This window comes from Cupressus sempervirens, chromosome 11 (assembly GCF_028749045.1).
Source record: "Cupressus sempervirens isolate cs-2001-9-10 chromosome 11, ASM2874904v1, whole genome shotgun sequence".
Taxonomy (NCBI): Eukaryota; Viridiplantae; Streptophyta; class Pinopsida; order Cupressales; family Cupressaceae; genus Cupressus; species Cupressus sempervirens.
The window spans coordinates 532,080,158-532,102,198 of NC_143128.1; the positions used below are offsets into that span (position 1 = coordinate 532,080,158).

The following is a 22,041-nucleotide window of genomic DNA, read 5'->3' on the forward strand; positions in this document are numbered from 1 at the left end:
TAATATTGTCATTTTAACTTTATCAACTGCAAAGATGAATTTTAATTTGGTGAAATATGTATAAAATCAGAATATAATGGCCAACAGAAGTGGTGGTGGGTTGATGAAAGATGAAAGAAAGAGAGGACCCTAGAATTTTGAGGAGGACATTTGTCTCATTTCTTATATCACTCTCCATGGTGAAGGGAGCTGGGAATTTCTAGCCAAAGCTTTAGGTATGTAAAGTGGAGCCATAATCTTATCTTTCTATATCTCTTTGAGTATTATTGTAATTCCTCCCACATCCTATGGCATTAATGTATAAGGATAAAACTAGGAGTTCCTTATTTGCATGGAGTTGCATGATATTGAAGAATTTTTTTTTTGTCTTTTTTTAAATTTCTTCAATATCCCTTTGAATTTTTCTTATCTAATCTCTTAGAGAATGAGGTTGGCCTAAGCAAAAGTGGGAGGACTAAGTTGGCTTAACTATCTTCACCCTGATATGAACCACACCAATATAACCCCACAAGAAGAATGTTTGATTCTTGACCTTCATGCTCAATGGGGAAACATGTATTAACTTAACTCATTAAAATTGTTGGAAACTATTTCAATATTTTTTCTTATGTTTATTAATTTGTTTTTCAAATTTAATTTATTTCTTAATGTATAACATTTAAGAGTTGCATTTTAGTCTATAATACAATCTTAATTTGAGAGTTTCATATATGAAAGGTCTTGGATTCCAGTCTATTTGAATTTAATAAATAATAATAATAATTAATCTTAATTCTAACCTCTAATAAAATTACTGAATGATTTTACACATCTCTTTCTCAAAGCTCAAGTCGTCTTGAATAGCAGAAAGTTTACTAGGTAGGACAAACAATACAATCAAGAATTTTTAGAGAACCCATCACAAGAAAAAGTTTCAATAGGTTAAAAATAGTAGCAAAAAAGTAGATTGTAAGAGTTCAACTCAATCTTCATCACCTATTTCAAGTCAAGGTGAGTCAAGTTGAAATCATTCTGCAACAAGTACAATTCCTTTACCAAAACTTTGAATCAGTAATTTGGGTGATTGATTTAGTTATTTTGGGGATTTTCTAAGCTTTTAGACTTAAATTTTTGAGTAATAAGAAGTTAAGATCTGAATTTGATAGTTCTTTCATTGTTTGTTGTTTAGGTTGTTTCTTCAAACTGGGGAAACTAGTGTGTTGTTGTGGACTATGCTTAGCTCCTAATTAAAAGATGTGCATATTTTCATGGCAATCAAGAGGAATATCATTGAATAAGTAGGTATGCATCTTAAATCATAACATTTTTGAGCTAGATTCAACTTTCCCTGAGCCATTTTCTTATAAACGAGACCACAATTTAATGGATTGATCTTGCACAACTACTTGTCGACTATTCATTTTGGCAGTGGGCTTCACATAAACAGTCAATGCAATTTTGTTCTAGCTAAAAACTATCTAATCTAGTGCTCCCCTCTTTCCCTTGTACATAATATCCTTCTTTCTTCTATTTTATGTGTTTATTCATTTGTGTCTACCCTTTTGATGTCGGTCATTTGGATTCTCTTTGTCTTGATATTCCTTCTCTCCCTTCAAAGCTATTTTTAGTTACATTCCATTTTTCTTTATTTCTAAAGGTTTTCTTTTTTTGAGAACACAAGTCTAACTAACTTTTTGTGGTCTTAATAAGCTTAAAATCCCGAATTACTAGTTAGAAATCTAGGATAATAGGTGATTGATTGACTAATGAGTTGCTAGTCTTAGTGAGTTGTAGTTTACAGGGTTTGAAATCTGATTTAGCTAAGTAGTTGTTTTTTAATTGTATTTGTTTAGGTGGTCTTTTATGTGGAAACAATAAGTGGTCTAGGTATTTGGCAAACAAAATTTCCCATAACCAAAATTACTACCAAAAAGAACACAAAATCGTGATGGAGCTACAAAAAAAAATTCAAGTGGATACCAAGTGTTGCGTTTGATTCAAATTCTTTACACTTTCTTTTGTAATAAATCAATGTTGGTGTATAATCTTATGTTCTAAGGTGCCTTAAGAACTAAGGAAACTCTTGAGGTAAATTATGGTAGTTTTATTTAGATTATCTATATGAGTCACTGGCTCTTTGGATTATCTATAAGAATATTTTGTCACTCTTGATATTTAGGTATCAAAAGCCCAGAAAGGGATTACAGGATTACAAAGGCAGCCAACTTTTTTAGCTCAATTGGCATTGCAGGGAATCTTGTTTTTGCATATAATACAGGGATGCTTCCTAAAATATAGGTATTATAAGTGTACACTTCTTTTTATGTTTCTTATTTTAAAAAATCAGCATTTAATTCCTTGAATTTATAAAATTTGCAAACAATTGGGATGTTTTTCTCATTGCTCTCAATTCATTGAACTTCCCCATAGTATTTAGACTTAATGGGTGGCTTATTGAATATTTCAGTTTAATTCTACCCTCATCAATGAGCAACATGGTATTCTTCTAAGATTTTAGGAAATAATCTCTTAGCCATTTTTCAAATGTATAAATGAAAAATAAATATAATAAAAAAACAAACTTGATCAACTGTTTGGTAAAACCAGTTATGTTCCTGGTAGGGCAGTATACATCAGGAAGCAATAATCTAGTGTTCTATAACATCAAGAGTTGTTGTGATGCATACTACATTTCTAAGCTAAAAATGAGACATTGTTATCAAGGTGATATTTGGATCAAAATGATGTAAATGCTAAAACTCCCTCATCAATTTCAATAGTAGAGAGTCAGGATATTAGAAAAAATTATAATAATGCTAAAGGCACATCCCTTATTCATAAGCCTAAAATGTGTTTTATTTCCAATTTAAATATGATTCCCATATCTGCTTCATGCAAATTCATTCCTCCATTTTTGTCTTCATTTCAAAGAAATGTGACTTTCATAGCTTGTGAGTTAAAGCAAAATGCATTAGTGAGAACTTCTATTTCTTATAATTCTTGTCTTGAAAAAAATTGGAAATTTGTTGACTAGTTGTCTTTTTATTAAACATAACGATAATATTCATCTTCTCTTCATTAAATCACCTTATTCTAAATGCATGAAGAAATTTGGTTGCATCAATTCATCTCAAGCATTTTTACTGGAACCTATATGTAAAACTATCTCATGACATAGTCATGATTGAACCATAGATTTTGAGGTAAAATCAGCAAATCTTTGTTCAATATCAAATATGTAAATTATCTCAGTATGTGAAATGCACAAGAAGGCAAAGTTCAAAGATGTGGACTCGGACTTGATTGGCATTCCAAATTTTTGAATCAAATTTAGGACACAACATAGAATTGATATAAAAACTTAGCATTGAATCAACAAAACAAAAACCTTATAATTAAGCACAAAAAATGAAATCAAAGCGTTTAGAGAACATAAAAATCCAATTTGACTATCAATTTGTCATATAATTCAAATCTTAGTCATATCATATGACCCTTAACTCTTAAAATTTTAAATCTCAATCACTAGGGTTGTTATGTTCAAGTATCAGAATTGCCAATCTACAGGCTTAGGACAAGCCTAAGACTCAAAAGTTTTGGAGTACGACTTAACTAGGTACTCTCCAAGATTTGGTGAGACTTCACTCAAGAGTATGGTTGAGTAGGCTTAGTTAGCTCAGAGACTATAAATTAAGTCAAAAAAATTTGCAATGGGACAAATATCTTATATATGATTTGTTAGAAAAGTAATTTTTAATAACAAGTTAAATACTAGTAGTCTCTTGCATATAGTTCTATGATAGGTACTTAAAGAGCACATTACAAAAGATGATATGAATATAAAAATGTATTTAACACCAAATTTTGGCACATTCATTTCAAAATATAACAGTTGAAGACAACCATGCATTGTAAAGAATATGCTTGTGCACTTAGTCTACAAATAAACTCTTAGCTAAAACATAAGATATTCATGTAATAGTGCTTTCAACTATTTGTGATGTTAGATACTTCACAAATGATCTATGTTGTAGCAAGTATCACAATACAAATAGGGTTGTGCATCAATCCACTAATGTCAACAATTATATTATGTAAATATAATTGCTCACATCTATTTATGATCTCTATTGTAACAGGTTCACAATGCAAATAGATCCATGTATTGGTCTTCACATCTATCTATTGTTTATGCCAATATTATCTTTTCTAGCCAAAGAGGAAAGTTAAAATTCTATCTACAAAGAGCTTGTGGTAGCTGAGATATGAAGGAATTTTAACGTTTGGGTGTTTTGTTTCTTGTTTCTATTTCTTTATGGTTTAGGAGGGTTTAAAATTTAAAATACCTCGACACTATAATTTTATGTTGGAAATGGTATGCCTTAACTAGTAGTGTTGTGATCTCTCATGATTTTGTAGTCAGATGGTTGATCAGTGAAATAGTTCTTAGTTTGTTACTTATGTGGGTTGAAACCAATTTTATTTCTGACCTATAGACTAGTTCTAGATTGTTGGTGTATTTTAAAAAATCAAGTTTTTTCAGGTGTCCATTTCTATGTGTGGTACTAGTATTTATGCTCATTGATGATATGCAGGCTTTTCTACAATACTTAGATGTACACTACTTAGGTTTGTAAGGTAAAGCATGTTGTTTCATTTGGAATCTGTTGATTATGGCCATCCTATCAGTATGAGGGACTTGGGCTAACACATAACTCAATCTCCGCCTAGGTAGACATTGACAAAAAAAAAGGCAAATCACATGGAGTTTTTTTCATGGCATCATTGGTTGTAGATTTTATCTAACAAGTTATTTTTGTGGGTGAAATTGTAGTGTCAGTGAAAGTCTGAATCTCTTTGTAGAATTCATTGATTCAACCATAGTCAAATTTTTAGCCCACTTTTAGTTTTTAGTTATTGTTAGTGCATTTTTGTCTTGACATCTGATCGATTGGACTACATTATGCAAATCCTAAATCCAATGGTAAAATTGGCCAGTGTCTTTTAGTGTTTTTATGATTCTATGGGGAATGCTACTTTGAAATCGAGTAGGATCATTGGTTTAAGATTTTTCCTAACAAATTGATCATGGCCATCTTAATCAATATAGGCTATGACATAACTAAAACACAATTCCATACCCATGTTGAAATCAACAGAAATTGAGTTTCAAACCTGGCCTTAGCCTCAGTGGCTTTAGATTTCCTAATGAGGTGATCATGGCCATCTTATTAGAATGGGGCATGGGCTAACACATAACCCTCAATCCATGGTGACATCCCTCTAGCTTGGATCCCAGTTTGTTTGCTAAAAAAATGCTTCTAGAAATATGCCTGAGGGTTGCTCCACAACATGAAAATAACATCCCTATAGCTTAGATCCAAGCCCTAGGGTTATATTTTCTCTCTTGTATCCATAAAAAATGTTTCTTATATTTTCTTTTATCATAAATAGTGAGATTCCCATTTACAACCAAGGGACATGATAAGTTTAATGCATGATTCTCATTTATCATATGGTAAGAGAAGTAAGATTTTGAATGGAATAATTTTTTCTAGTGAAGGACTCACTTAATGATTCACCAACTATTTTCACTTGTGTGAAAAAAGCAAATTTTTTGTGGCTTTAAAAGTTCTATTCAAGAACTAGCTCTAGTAGTCATAGGTAGAGCACCAGTTGCATAGGGAGATTGAAATTCAGAGTCATTTCCACCATCCAAATATACTTTGATTGTTTGGATACTTTTATGATCAAGTGCATATCCTACAATGTCTAATCTTTTGGGTGACATTTACTTTTCATCAAAGCCTTCCCTAGTATTTCTTCAATTGATTCTTTGATTCATCAATTTATTCAGAGTAGGGTCTATCTTATTCTTGAATATGCTGCAAAAGATGAGCTATATAAAGAGCTCCAATGTTGTAAATGTTTCAGCAAAAGGTGGTCAGCTACTATAAGTAAATTGGAAATGGCTTATAATCTACTTTTCTTTTTTTAGTCTGGAAACCATTGACTCTTTTTTTGTACAATACATTGTGTCTCTTGCAAAAGCTTTGATATATTGCAATGAAAAGCATGTCATACACTGGGATATCAAGCCAAAGAACTTGTTAATTGCTATATAGGTAAGTATTGAGGATGAATATATTTCTAATGATACTCAGTTTAAAATTGCAAAGATGTCTTTTTGATCATTACATTATTAACAAATTCACTTGTTAGGGTGAGCTGAAAATTGCCAATTTTCATTGGTTTGTGCACACTTTTGATAGAAGGCTAACAATGTGTGGAACCTTGGATTACTTACCCCCTGAAATAGGTATTTTAGTGTGTAATATTTACTTTTCTCTTCATTTCCACCTTTTAGATTATTTACATATTTGCAAATGTCTATTCCAATGGAAAACAAGGAGCATTATTTAGGGGTAGACATATGGAGTTTGGGAATCTTGTGTTATGAGTTTCTTTATGGGGTTCCTCCTTTTAAAGAAAAGGAGCATTCAGACACTTACAAAAGGTTTGAGAAGCCATACTATGTTTTAGTTCTTAGTATATATATATTTTTGTTTTAGGCCTTATACTTGAAGGGTTCTTATATTTTCTTATTTCAAGCATGGATTTGACCATGGCTAGCTTTTTTATGCAGGATTGTGAAAGTGGATTTGAAATTTCCTTTAAAGCCACTTGTTTCTACTATAGCTAAAGATCTAATATCTCAAGTTAGTACATGTTGCCTTGATATTCTGAAGAAAATTTCATTAGATATGTCTGTCTCACTACTTATATAAATTTTTAGTTATCATGGTAACACTTTATCATGGTTACGTAGCTACTGCAGAAAGATTCCTCAAATAGGTTTCCTTTATACAAGCTTTTACAACATCCATGGATTCTTCAAAATGCTGATCTTGATGGTATCTATAGACCATTCAATTGAACTATGTATTTTTTGTAGCCTTCCTCCAGGAGGAGGATTCAATTGAACTATTTGTCTAAGAATTCAATTGAACTATGTACTTGTAGCCTTCCTCTTAGAGGATTATTGTAAGTTAGTATTGATTTGCAATAATCATTTTTTGACCATCCCTAGATATGTATAAAGTATTTCTTGCCAGTCTGAAAACATGTAACATGTATATAGATCTAGCTTTGTTCTTTGATTTTTGGTATCTTCTTCCTGTATTGCTGCCATTCATGCAATTTATTAATTTGCCAAACTCTCTCCTTTTCTCCTCCTCCCTAAGATCTACTAATTGGGCAGAAAAAAACCCAAGATCCAAATCTATTTCAACATGTGTTTTCCTTTTAATCAAAACATCCAGAAGTTTTAAAACATGTGCACTAAATATGAGATGACATTTGTTGTGAACTCAAATTCTAGAGATATAGGGTATGTAGGCAGTCTATAGATATAAAGGATGTTCCTAGTAGTACCTGAGTATCTTAAATATAGCTAAGAGTGACAACATTATATTGTTAATGGAAAAAATTATAACCAATAATGTCCAACATGCCTTGATACTTAGGAAGGTAATTGTACCTACCCAAAAACATGAAAGCTGAGGAGGGGCCCATGACTTAAATGTGACAATTGTCAAGATCTTAGATGAACACTCATGTCTTATCATGGAAGAAGTGTAAAAACATAAATATCCTTATGATTGGAAGACAAAAAAGCCTATAATATTTAGAGAAACACAATAGTCCCTTGTAAGTATTTCGATATTCTTAGCTTCTTTGAAGCATTCTATAAAAAAGTTCACATGCCTTGCCTATGATTTGACATTTTGCATGCATCGTGCACTCTCTCATCCTGACGATGGATTATAGAGAGTGATCTAAAATGATAATGCTAAAAAAAACACACTATCAAATCCAAAAAGAATTTGCATTACAAATGGATTGTGGAAATATGATATTTTTAATTTTACATGCATGTCTACTAGGACAATCACAATTATATATGTTTAAGTTGTGATTGTCCTAGTAGACATGCATGCAAAATTAACAATATCAGATTTCCACAATCCATTTGTAATTCAAGTTTGTTTTGGATTTGATTGTGTGTATTTTTTAGCATCATCATTTTAGATCACTCTCTATAATCCATCATCAAGATGAGAGAGTACAAGATGCATGCAAAATGTCAAATCATAGGCAAGGCAGGTGAACTATTTTATAGAATGCCTCAAAAAAATATTGACCAAACATTGATCAAAATTTTGACCAATACCTAAAAGTTTTCTACTAGGAATTGGTGAAAAGTTTGACCCAAACCCAAAAAAATTTCTACCAAGCATTGGTTGAAATTTCGACCAATGGATGCTAGTTTTCAACTGGGCATTGGTCAAAATTTCGACCAAGACCTGAATGGTTTCTACCAAATAGTGGTTGAAATTTCAACTAATACCAAAATTTTTTCTACCAGGCATTGGTCAAAATTTTGACCAATATCTGTAAGTTGTCTACCAGGCATTGGTCAAAATTTCAATCAATACCTAAAAGTTTTCTACCAGGTATTGGTCAAAAATTTTGACTATTGTTTGTAGTTTTTGACCAAGTACTGGTCAAAAATTTGACCAATGCCTAGTGTAGACTACACTAGGACTCTGGGATATTTTTGACCAATGTATTGGTCAAAATTTTGACCAGCCAGTAAGATGGTTGAAATTTTGACGAGAAAAGCTTTGATGAATTGGTTGGTCCAAATTTCAACCAACCTGGGTTAAAATTTTGACCAATATTGGTAAAAAAATGGGGTCAAATGTACTAGTGAAACTTACTATCTCTAGTACTTACAATATTCAAAGACAATCCATGAATTCTCACAATATTTGTGAAGAATAGGCTTGCAATTTGAGAAGCATCATTGGTTTTCTTGCATGGGATAAAGTGTGTCATCTTGCTGAAATGGTCCACTACCACAAAAACACTATCATTACCCCTTGTTATTCCTGGAAAACCCAACACAAAATTCATACTAAGGCACTCCTAAGGCCTTTGGGTTATGGTAAGTGGTTGATACAATCCGCTATTTTTGCTTTGTCTTTTTTCTCTCTGGAAGAACTGGCATTGTTCCACAAACCTTCTGATATTAGACTACATCTTAGGCCAATATTAATGCCTATTGACTTACTCTAGTGTTTTATCCACTCCAAAGTGTCCTCCTAAACTACCTTGGTGTTTCTCATTCACAATGTTCTCCCTAACTGAGCTTTGGGGTATGCGCATTAGGTGACCTTTAAACAATAAAACTTCTTGCTATAAAAACTCACTAAAGTCCACCTTAAATCCCTATTGGAATCACACATGCCCCATAGGCTTCTCTAAAACCCTTGTCCTCTTTGTAGAGGTCCTTCAAATCATCCATTCCTATGCTTTGTAGTTGGATTTCTTGTATGGTTAGGACCCTTCTATTCAAAGCATCTACTACCTTGTTGCTAACTTCTTTCTTATGCTTGATAAAAAAAATTTAGGCTTGTAAAGAGTCTACCCACTTTAGGTGCCTTTGATTTAGTTTGTCCTATCCATTCAAGAAAATTAGAGCACGATTATATTTGTAGACCATAAATTCTCTAGGTAAGAGGTAGTGTCTCCATTTTTTGAGAGCTTGCACCATAGCATATAACTCCAAGTCATAGGTGGAGTACCTTTTCTTAGTCTTATTCAAATTCTCTGAATAGAAAGCTACAGGGTATCCTTCTTGCCTTAATACAACTCCTACTACCAACTTGTTGGTATCACACTTTACCACAAACAATTGGTTGAAATTAGGGAACCTAAGGGTAGGTAGCTCTACAATTCTCTTTTTTAACAGCTTGAATCCTTGGTCTTCTACTACTCCATTTAAAATGACATCTAATCCCACCTTTTATGGTGTTGAGGATAGGGGCACATACATGACTGAATTTCCTTGCAAATTTCCTATACTAGGAGGCAAAACCATGGAAACTCCTAACATCCCCTATGGACCTAGGTGTAGGCCATTCTAAGATATAATTAACTTTATCAAGGTCCATCTTAATACATTCATTAGCTACTACAAAACTAAGATAAGCTAGTTTAGTTTTCATAAACTCACAATTTTCTTGATTGATCACAACTTCTCTTGATTTAGTCTTCTCAAGACCATCTCCAAATGCTTCAAGTGATCCTCCTTGGACTTGATAAATATCAAAATGTCATCAATGTAAATAATTACAAACTTACCAAAGAAGTCTGCAAGCACTTCATTCATGAGCCTCATGAATGTACTAGGTGCATTTGTTAAGCCAAAAGGCATAACAAGCCATTCTCAAAGCCCTTCATTTTTCTTATATGTTGTTTTCCACTCATCACCAAGCCTTACTCTTATTTGGTGATATCTTGACTTCAAATCCACCTTGGAAAAATAACAAGAACCTCCTAAATTGTCCATTAAATCTTCCATTTGAGGCATTGGGAACCTATATCTAATTTTGATTTTGTTTATGTCCCTAGAGTTTGTACACATCCTCCATTTCCCATACTTTTTAGATGAAAGTATTGTAGATACAAAAAATGGGCTTAAACTCTTCCATATCAAGCATTTATCCAATAAATCTTGAATCTGCCTTATTATTTATGCATTTTGACTTGGTGTCATCTTATAGGCTACTTTGTTTGGCAAATTTTGTCCACGCATAAGGTCAATTTGATGTCTCACATCCCTCATTGGTGGTAATGCACTTGACAACCCATTATCCACTATCTCATGGTATCTTTCAAACAATGTTTGTACGTTTGGTGGCATATTGGCTTTCTCCTTGGTCTCCTCCTTTGGTTTTACTATTACTACACAACAAATCGATTTCTCCTTCTTCATAAATTTGAGAAATTCTTTCCCACTCAATAACATCACACTACTTCCTACATGCTTTTCCTCACTATGATCTTGGAATGGATCCATTTGGAACTTCTTTCCTTGTTTAGTGATCACATAGGTATTCTTCTCACCATCATGGAGAGCTTTGACATCATATTGCCATGGTCATCCTAAGAGTAAGTGGCATGCATCCATTGGCATGATGTCACATAGGACCTTGTCCTTATATTCACTAATCTCAAATTCAACCATAATTTTTTCATCCACCACTATTTTCTATCCCTTTTTCAACCATGAAACATTATAGGGAGTGGCATGAGGTATCCTCCTTAGCTTTAGTTTATCCACCATCTTAGTAGACACAATATTCTCAGTGGATTCTAAGTCCACTATTACCTTGTATATTTTCCCATAAGACCAAAAGTTATTTTCAATAGATTCTTCCTTTGTGGAGGCTCTACAACACTTGTGATGTAGGAGCATCTTGAGTCTTGGAGAAATCTTACATCAACCAAAAAAACATTTCTCTGTTTGTAAAGTAGCATTGTTGCAAGAACTATATTTTTCTATATTCTGCATGCTTTATGTGGGAACTCTAACTAATTTTGTGTAATACTTTAGAGGTTGAAAATTTTATGGATTGAAGAGGGCCTAGATTAATATTTGTGGTTAAAGGATCAAGTCTTAATCAATCATGTATTTGGATATATGGATGTTTTTCTAATGCATCTATTTTATGCCATTTTCATGATAGGTTTCTTCGCATGAATTTTAGGATGGATGTGCAACTTTCCTTGAGGATTCTCCCTTTTTGCACTTAAGTTATTATAGGGAACTTAAATTAATACCTTTAGTTCAAAGGACAAGTTCTAATTCAATCAAAGCTAGGAGATATCAGCATTTTCCTCAAACATCAATTTTCAGATTGTTTTCATAGAAACATGTGGAGTTTTCATCGTGTGGAGTTTTGTATGAGGAAATGGGATCTTTTTAAGATAGGGTCATCTTCTTGCATAATTTGTGGACCCAAATATGGATTGGTATTAATTTTCATTCATATTTGGTATAGTTTTGGTTTACTCTTCCAAGGAGGACCTATACTGTAATTAAATGCTTGACTAGTCAACTTGTGGCTTGGCTGGCTATATAAGAAGCTTAGATTGATGTAGGAAATCATTATTAGGATTATGAGATTAGGATTATATGAGGTAGAAGATAGATCATGAGAATATTTTATAGTAGAAGGCTAGATGTGAGTTTGGATTTGATTTCATAACTCTTTGTTTATGGTCATAACCTAGAAGGCCTCACAACTAGGCATGTTTGTATTCATTTTCTGATTATAGCATATGGTTGCATAGAATCTAGTCTCTTGTTCTCTATTTTCTATTTAATTTTTATGTTTCTTCCATGTGTAATTGTGAGCAAGGGATGTTCGTAGCTTTCAATTAGATTAATTCCTCTTGAATCTTCCAACCCTTGCATCAGGTTGTATTAGAGTAGAGTTCTTTCTTGTGGATTGCATCATGGAGAACCTTATCAAATTGGTTGTAGGGTGGCAGATCTAAAATTTGACCTATAACTTGAAGAAGGTTATGATCTTGTGATAAGCCAACACTGGGGTAAATAATAATAAAGAATTAACGATTTATGGTAGAATTTGGCTGGTCTATACGTGTCAATCTAAGAGCGTAAGCTTGCAAAAGGTGTTCAAGCAATATGCTATCAAGGGATGATAGTTGTGAAATGAGGGATTATGAATGTAGCTACAATACACAAAATTAAATCTATGGAAAAACTAAAGAAATCCCAATGATAAGAACTATCACTTCCTAGTGACAGGAACTTCAAAAATAGAAATAACTCAACAAAATTAATTTGTGATAAAATGGCTACAACTCACAAAAACAAAAATCATTAATTAATTAAATTAAATAAAGATAGATTTATTACACAATCAAGAATGAATATTGAATATATATACTTATATATTATGATTAAATACATATTTTACAATGCTAAACTAATCAAAATATAAGTAAAAACAAACTTAAACACACTCAATAAAATAAAGAATCACCAGGTGACTTTAGAGTGGGCCCACCTCCTTAGCTTCTTGGTGATGAAGAGACAAATTGATTTACAGCTTATGAACCATGCATGTGAATATAGAATTTATGATTTAGGATAAATATAATCTCTATACACTGTTGTGTGTTTTTTAGAATTGTACATACATTTCCTCCTTCTCATGTTGCTTATATCGATACAACATTATACTGGCTTTTACATAACAACTTAAATTAAGAAATCTACTATTTGTAGAGATTAGGTATTTCATTTCAATAGAATATTTTTTTCCTCATATTTAATTAATTTGTGATTTTATTTTGACTCATAACTAATAAGCAATTTGGTTGTAATAGAAAGTATAGAACCGTAAGATTTTTCAGCATGTATCCACGTAGTTTGCTGCAGGTATGTGTTGAATATATCCCATGCCAGGAATAGGCAATTAGAATGATATTGTCCTCATTCATTGCTGATTCATGGTATAATAGATTCTAGTCCATGTGATACAGTATGATATTGGGTCATGTAAATACCAGTAAATGAAAATTGAAGGTCGTTATGTAGTTAGAGAATGCAGTTTGCACAAGTTTACATTGTCCATAATGAGTATGAGGAAGAGAAACCAACGTGGGTAAAATATCTACAAAAAGATCCAAAGGAGGGTAACCAATAGTGTATGGTTAGCAACCATGCCATAATATCCATCACCCAATAAAGAGATTTAGGCTATGATTATGCAATGCATATCAAAGGGACATCTTGATGATGGCAATGCCAACTTCTCCATGTGGCATATAGATACACTCCTAGCTTGAAAAGAGTTATGATACTTAATTGAAAATTTGGTTTTCCAAATGCAACAGGAAGTTTTGTTCCACAAATCAACATGTTGTAATTATAAACATTAGTAAAAAAAATCAATGATTATTTTCCATATTTTAATCCCAAAATAGTATTAGATATTACATATTTATATTAAATCATATGCAATATAAAATAGGATAATGGGATGAAATATAATGGAAATGGAATAAGGAAGTGAATAGGTAAGTGCATAAAATGGATTAAGATAAGGCATTAAATAGTTTATAATTGGCTCTCATCATCTTGTAGGAACCTAATTGTAAAGATGGTTCGTGGTAGAGGAAATGTTGATAACGCTATAATGGATATGTTGAGATAGATTGCAACTAGACTTGACATTGTGGAGACATACAAAAGAGAGGAAAAGAAAAGATTAAGACATTGATGAAGATGCTTGGAATAATGAAGAAGTTTCTCCCAGTAGACTACCAGGTTAGTTTGTTGAGAAAATTGTAAAATTTGAGACCAAAGGAAATGAGTGTGAAGGAATATATTGAAGAATTCTACAAGCTAGATATCAAATCTGGACATGTTGATGATGACGTTTAGAATGTGGCTAGATACCTAAATGGACTGAGAGTATCAATTGAAGATGAGAGCAACTATGCTAAGATGGATAGCGTAGAAGAGGTACATATCAATTTTCTTTGAAGGCTGAAGAAAGGTTGTCAAAGAGACATGATCAAAAGTGGCGACGAAGATGTGGAAAATTTAAAAGAAGTAGAGGTAGAACCTATGGAGAAAATAGCAGATTTGATGGTACAATAGAAGATAAAGGATGGAAAGATGAACCTACTAAAAGAGGTAATTACTCTAGAGGTACCTATACTAGTTACTCTAGGAATAATAATAGTGGAAAAAGAGAAGAGAGATCTTGTTTTAAAGGTACTTGTTACAAATGTAGTGAAGAAGGACATAGGGCCTTTGAATGTACTAACTCTAAAAAGAAGATTTGAGGTAATAGAATAAATATTTTAGCTTGTGAAGAAGTTGTTGAAAGACTTAATGAGCTTGAAAATAGCGAGAGCTTGATGTTAAGAAGGATTTTGTGGAATGAAGAAGATGATGAGGAACCCATTTTGAGAAGAAGTTTATTCAAAACTAGATATAAGATCACTACAAAATGTTGCAAAGTAATCATCGATAGTGGAAGTTTAGATAATTTGGCATCTGAAGAGCTAGTTAACAAATTGTAGTTGTAGAGATTAAGACATCCTAAGCCTTACCATATTGCTTAGATCCAGAAGGAGCATAGTTTACTTGTAAGTGAACAATGCCTTGTGAAATTTAAAATTGGGAATTATCATGATGAAGTCTTGTGTGATATTATGCCTATGGATTGTTGTCATATTATTTTGGGTAGACTTTGGCAGTATGATAGAAAATATTTGCATGATGGTAGATTGAAAAAATATACTATTTGGGTGGAAGGAAAGAAACAAATATTGTTGCTTTTGGTGGAAAAGTTTGATGAAAGTCACTATACTATAGTTAGACAATGTTTGGTAGATGGTAAAAAGTTTTCAAAGGAAATGAAAGAGAAAAATGTTTGTTATGATTTGATTCCTAAAAAGACTAAGAAACAAGGTGAATTGGAACATGTAGCTGAGCTTGAACCTTTGTTGAATGAATTTTTTGACATCATTTCTGATAATGTACCTGATGGTTTGCCTCCTACGAGAAGTATAAGTCATTGTATGGATTTGATACTTGGAGCTAGTTTTCCTAATAAAGAACCACACAGATTGACACCTAATGAAAACATTGAGTTGAATAGACATATGAAAGAATTGTTGGAGAGAGGCCGGATTAGAGAAATTTTAAGTCCTTGTGTAGTACCTATTGTGTTAGCACCTAAAAATAATGGATAATGGAGAATGTGCAATAATTCCAAAGCTATAAACAAGATAATAGTGAAGTACAAATTTCCATTGCGTAGGATGGATGACATAATGGATAGTTTGAGTAGAGAAAAGTATTTTAAAAAGATTGATTTGAAAAGTGGTTATCATCATATTAGAATTGAAGAAGGAGATGAATGGAAAAATACTTTAAAGACTAATGAAGGATTGTATGAATGGTTGGTTATGCCCTTTGGTTTGACTAATTCACCTAGTACTTTCATGAGGTTGATGAATGAAGTTCAAAAGAAATTTTTCGGTAAATTTGTGATTGTATATCTTGATGACATTTTGATATTTAGTAAGAGTAAGGAAGAACATCTCGAGCATATCAGACAAGTATTGCAAAAATTGAAGGAAGAAATTGTATACCTTAGTTTTGTAATTTTAGCTAATGGACTGAAGATGGATCCTGAAAAGGTGAGAGTTATTCTTGATTGGCCTACACCACAAAATGTTGGAGAGGTAAGATCATTTCATGGATTGGAAATTTTTATAGAAAGTTCATCAGAAATTTTAGCTCTATTTGTAATGCTATGACCAAAACTAAGTGGAGATAAAAAGGATTTCAAATAGACACACGAAGCACAAAGAAGTTTTGAAATATTAAAACAAAGATTGCAAAATTATAGGACACTTGCTTTGCCTGATTTTAGTAAAGATTTTTGAGTTGAATGTGATGCTAGTGGAAGTACAATTGGAGCTACTTTGAGTCAAGAAGGAAGACCTATAGCTTTCTTTAGTGAGAATTTGAATGATGGTAAGAGAAAATATTTAGTTTATGATCAAGAATCCTATGCTATTGTTCAAGCTTTGAAGAAATGGAGACATTATTTGATGCCTAAATATTTTGTGTTGTATACTCACCATAAAGCTTTGTAGAAGTCAACATAAGTTGAATTAGAGACATATGAAGTGGGTTGAGTTTTTGCAAAGTGTTTCCTTTTCTTTGAAGCATAAATGTGGATAGTTGAATAAAGTTCTTAATGCCTTGAGCCGAAGAAGAATTTTTTTGATTAAGATGAGAGTTGAGGTACTTGGTTTTGATGATTTGAAGAATTTATATGAGACTGATCTTTATTTTGCACAACCTTGAAAAGCTTGTAAAGAAAAAATAGTGAGTGATAAGAGGGCTAATTATTTCATTCAAAAGGACATGTTGTTTAAAAGAATTTAGTTATGTATACCTAGAGGATCTATGAGAGAAAACATAATGAATAAGAAACATAGTGGTGGACTTGGTGGACATTTTGGGATGTTAGTTTGTGGTGACTAATTAGGAAAGTACTATACATACTTCATAAATTATTAATTATAAGACTAAAGTGGTAAAAATACTTGTATAAAAGGGCTTAAGGTTAGGGATTGTTTCATTGTTGTGATGTGAAAATTGGTTCTTGTGGTGTTATTAAGCTATAAGGGATTATGGATTGTAATCAGGTTGTAATCACTAGATTGTTATAATATCAAACTTTTTGTTTGGTGGACGTAGCCTAGGGATTGGGTGAACCATGTTAAATCTTGGTGTCTTGTGTTCTTTTCTATGTGATCTATTATTTTTTGTTATTGTTTATATTTTCATGTAATTGTTATTTTTGACTGTTGTTTAATCCTAACAAGTGGTATCAGAGTGAGGTTGTTCTTTTAGTTATCCTCTATAAGAAAGTCTCATGATTGAGTGGGAGTCTCACGATTGAGTGGGAGAGATTGCAGATGAGGGTAAGCTAAGGGTTGATAGACTTAATGGGCAGAACTTTTAGTTATGAAAGATGCAAATGGAAGACTATCTTTATCAGAAGGATTTATGGAAGCCATCGAAAGGAAAAACAAAGAATCAAGGATCTATTTCAAATGAAAAATAGGATCTTTTGGATAGAAATGCATTTGGAAGCATTCGATTATGCCCAACACCATTGGTCGCATTTAATATTACAAAAGAAAAGACAACAGAAGAGTTGATGCAAACCCTAGTGAAACTGTATGAAAAGCCCTCTGCTTCAAATAAGGTATTTCTCATGAAGTGTTTATTTAATATGAAAATGACAAAAGGTGGATCTATTGCAAATCATTTAAATGAGTTTAATACTATTACTAGTCAGTTATCTTTTGTGGGTATCAATTTTGATGAAGAAATTAGGGCTCTCTTGATTTTGTGTTGTTTTCTTGAAAGCTGGAATGGCTTGGTAATGACTGTGAGTAATTTTGTTCCTAGATCTAGTACCCTAAAATAGGATGATATGATCAGTATTATTTTGAGTGAGGAAACTCGTAGGAAAACCTCAAGTCAATCTACATTAGGAAGTGCTTTGAACATACAAAGTTGAGGCAAAACAATTGAGAGAGGAAGTAATTTAAAAAATATGGGAAATCAAGAGGAAAGTCAAAGGGGAGGAGGTCTCAATCGAGAGGACCGAATGACTGCTAGTACTGTGGGAAACTAGGGCATTAAAAGCAAGATTGTTGGACTCAAAAGAAAAATGAAGGAGATAAACTAGATGGAGCCAAGGAGGAAAATGTGGTAAGTAAAAAATCTAAAGAGGATGTTTTACTTCTATCTTTAGAAAGTGTTGATGATTCATGGGTTTTAGATTCTAGTACTTCATTTCATGCTACACCTCATAGAAATTATTTCATTGATATTGTCTAAGGGGATTTGGGACTTTTTTTTTGGGGGATAATTAACTCTATCAGATTGTTGGAAAGGGAAAATTTAAGATTAAGTTGTAAAATGGAAATCATTGGCTACTACATGAGGTAAGAGATGTTCCAAGGCTGAGTAGGAATTTAATTTTGGTAGGGCAACTCAGTGATGAGGGTTGTGTAGTTATTTTTAATGATTAAAATTGGAAGGTTTCAAAAGGTTCCCTTGTAGTAGAAAAAGGTGTGAAATTAGGCACTTTATATCATTGTACAGGTCATAATGTTCATTCTACTTTAATTGTTTAAGAAGAAAATGAATGTTTAGGAACACTTGCTATAGTTGAGCAGGGAGAACATATAGCTATTGTAGATTCTAATACAACACTATGGCACAATAGACATGGACATATGAGTGAGAAAGTTATGAAATTAATTCATTCAAAGAAAGTTTTGCCAAGTTTGAAATGGGTTAATATGGATTTTTGTGAAATTTGTGTGTATGGAAAACAAAAGAGAGTGAGTTTTGTGAAGATTGGGAAAGAAAATAAAAAGGAGAAATTAGAGCTTGTGTATACCGATGTATGGGGACCAGCTCAGGTATCTTCCCTTTGTGGCTCTCATTATTATGTTACATTCATTGATGATGCCACTAAAAAATTATGAGTTTATTTCCTTAGACAAAAATCTGATGCATTTCAAATTTTTAAGAAATGGAAATGCTTGGTTGAAAATTAGACTGGTAAGAAATTAAAATGTCTCAGATCTGACAATGGTGGTGAGTATTATATTCATGAATTTGAAGATTATTGCTCCATTAATGGTATTTGTAGACAAAAAGCTATTCCAAGGACTCCACGAGAAAATGGAGTGGTTGAACACATGAACATGACTATAATCAAGCATGCAAGGAGCATGAGGTTGCATGTTGGGTTTCCCTTACACATGTGGGTAGAGGCTATCAATACTACTATATATTTGATTAATATAAGTCCCTCTACTCTGTTGGGTTATGGTATTCTAGAGGAAGCATGTTCTGGTAAGAAGGTGAGTTATTCTTTTCTCAAAACCTTGGGTTGTGAAGCATTTGTTCACATAGATTTTGAAAATAGAACTAAGCTAGAAGCTAAGTCAAAGAAATGTGTATTTTTTAGATATGGCATTAGTGAATTTGGTTATAGGCTTTGGGATTTTGAAAATCATAAAATTGTAAGAAGCAGGGATGTCATATTCAATGAGAAAGTGTTGTACAAAGATTTTTTATAGCAACATGAGAAGAAAGATGATAATTATGTAGTGCTAGATGATACTCCAAAAGATGATGTTTCAACTATTCCTCATGATGTGCAACAACCACAACAACAAATACCACACACACCAGTGAATGTTAGACAGTCAATAAGGCAAAGTAGACCTCTAGAAAGATTTTCTCCCTCTTTATATTCTATTTTACTAACAGATGCTAGTGAACCTAAATATTATGATGAAGTTGTGCAGGTGGATTCTAAGATTTAGTGGGAGTCTACAATGAAAGTTGAAATGGACTCTTTGCTAAAAAATAAGACATGAGATTTATGTAAGTTGCTTGTAGGTAAAAAGGCTTTATAGAATAAGTGGGTTTATAGGTCAAAAGAATAGGATGGAGGGAAGAAAATATTTAAAGCCAAGTTAGTTGTAAAAAGATTTGCATAGAAAAAGGGCATTTATTTTAATGAGATATTTTTTCCTATTGTTAAGATGACTTCTATCTATACTATTTTAAGTATTGTGGCTACTGAAGATTTTCATTTAGAGTAGCTTGATGTTAAAACAACCTTCCTTCATAGTCATTTGGATGAAGATGTGTGTGTGTGTGTGTGTGTGTGTGTGTGTGTGTGTGTGTGGATCAACCATAGGGATTTGAGGTCAAAGGTAAATAGAACTTAGTGTGCAAATTGAAAAAAAGTTTATATGGCTTGAAGCAAGCACCTCAGCAATGGTAGCTAAAATTTGATAGTTTTATGCATCAGCATGGATATAGTAGGTATCATTTATATCATTGTGTTTACTTTAAGAGGTTGGATGATGATAGCTACATTATTTTATGATTATATGTTTATGATATGCTTGTAGAAGGATCTAACTTGGATCACATTAAGGGGCTAAAACACTAGCTGGCACATGCATTTGCTATGAGGGATTTGGGGGCAGCAAAACAAATCTTTGGTATGAAGATTTGCAGAGATAGGAAGAATAGGAATTTGATGCTATCTCAAGCTGATTATGTTGAGAAGGTGTTACAATGTTTCTCTATAGAGAATGCTAAAGTTGTTAGCACACCCTTACCTAGCCATTTTAAGTTGACTAAGGAGATGTGTCTCAAGACACAAGAAGAGGAGGATAGGATGTCAAAGGTACCCTATGCTTTAGCTATAGGAAGCTTAATGTATGCTATGGTATGTACAATGCCAGCTATTGAATATGCAGTGGGAGTTGTTAGCAGGTATATGATTAATCTAGGAATTGAGTGCTGGAATGCAATCAAATGGATTCTCAGATATTTAATAGGAACATCCAATAAGTGTTTACACTTTGGAGATTCTACTATTGATTTACAAGGCTATGTTGACATAGATTTGGCAAGGGATAGTGATACTAGGTGGAGTATTATAGGTTATGTCTTTACTATTGGTGTGATAGCTATGAGCTGGGTTTCTAGGTTACAGAAGGTTAATGCTTTATCCACTACAGAGGCAGAGTATGTTGTTGCTACAGAGGTAGTGAAGGAGATGATATGGATTCAGTTCTTCTTGGAAGAATTGGGACACTCTCAAAAGGATAATTATTTGTTTATAGATAATTAGAGTGTCATTCATCTTACAAATAATTCAACTCTACATTTAAAGACCAAACACATGCAATTTTGGTACCATTTCATTTAGTCAATTTTGGATGATGGACAGTTAAAGCTAGATAAGATACATATAGATGGCAATCCAATGGATATGTTTAAAAAGTTAGTGACAAGGGAGAAGTTGAACTCCTCTTAAGCTTCAATTTATCTTCTAGACTAAATAGGAATAAAAGAACAACAAATTCTAGGGTGGTTTCATCCAATGGGAGCCCCATGTGGTCATGGTATTGCTACAAGATTAGTCTCCAAGTGGGAGATTGTTGTCTAGTGTGCAGTCTAATCAGTCCTCAAGTGGGAGATTGTTAGTTTGTGGTGACTGATCAAGAAAGTACTATACATATTTCATAAATTCTTTGGGGTTCAAGGTATCGCTCTGAAAAAAAATTTGGGCCCTATTTTATCAAGATTTTGGGACAACATGTAATTATTAATTATCAACCTAAAGTAGTAAAAATACTTGTATAAAAGGGCTTAAGGTTAGGGATTGTCTCATTGTTGTGATGCAAAAATTGGTTCTTGTAGTGGTATTAAGCTGTAAGGGATTATAGATTGTAATTAGGTTGTAATCACTAGATCGTAATAATATTGAACTTGCTATTTGGTGGATGTAACCTGGGGATTGGGTAAACCATGCTAAATCTTGGTGTGTAATGCCCCGCCCGAAGATCCTTGGAAATAAGGATTCAAATCAAGTCAAGATATATATATATTTTTTACAAGTATGAATGCACATGACAACATCATACAGGGATCACAAAGATCGCAATGAAAGGCTTCACCATAATCCCGGCAACCAACAGATCTTCGAACGCCACTACCAAACTGACACACGCGAACAAAAGCCAACAACC

The 22,041-nt window shown here is 32.8% G+C and overlaps 1 pseudogene; it reads left to right on the forward strand.

The window, feature by feature from the left end:
* The first annotated feature begins 5,583 nt into the window (after positions 1-5,583).
* On the forward strand, positions 5,584-6,916 carry LOC149530723 (serine/threonine-protein kinase Aurora-1-like; annotated as a pseudogene).
* Positions 6,917-22,041: the final 15,125 nt, after the last annotated feature.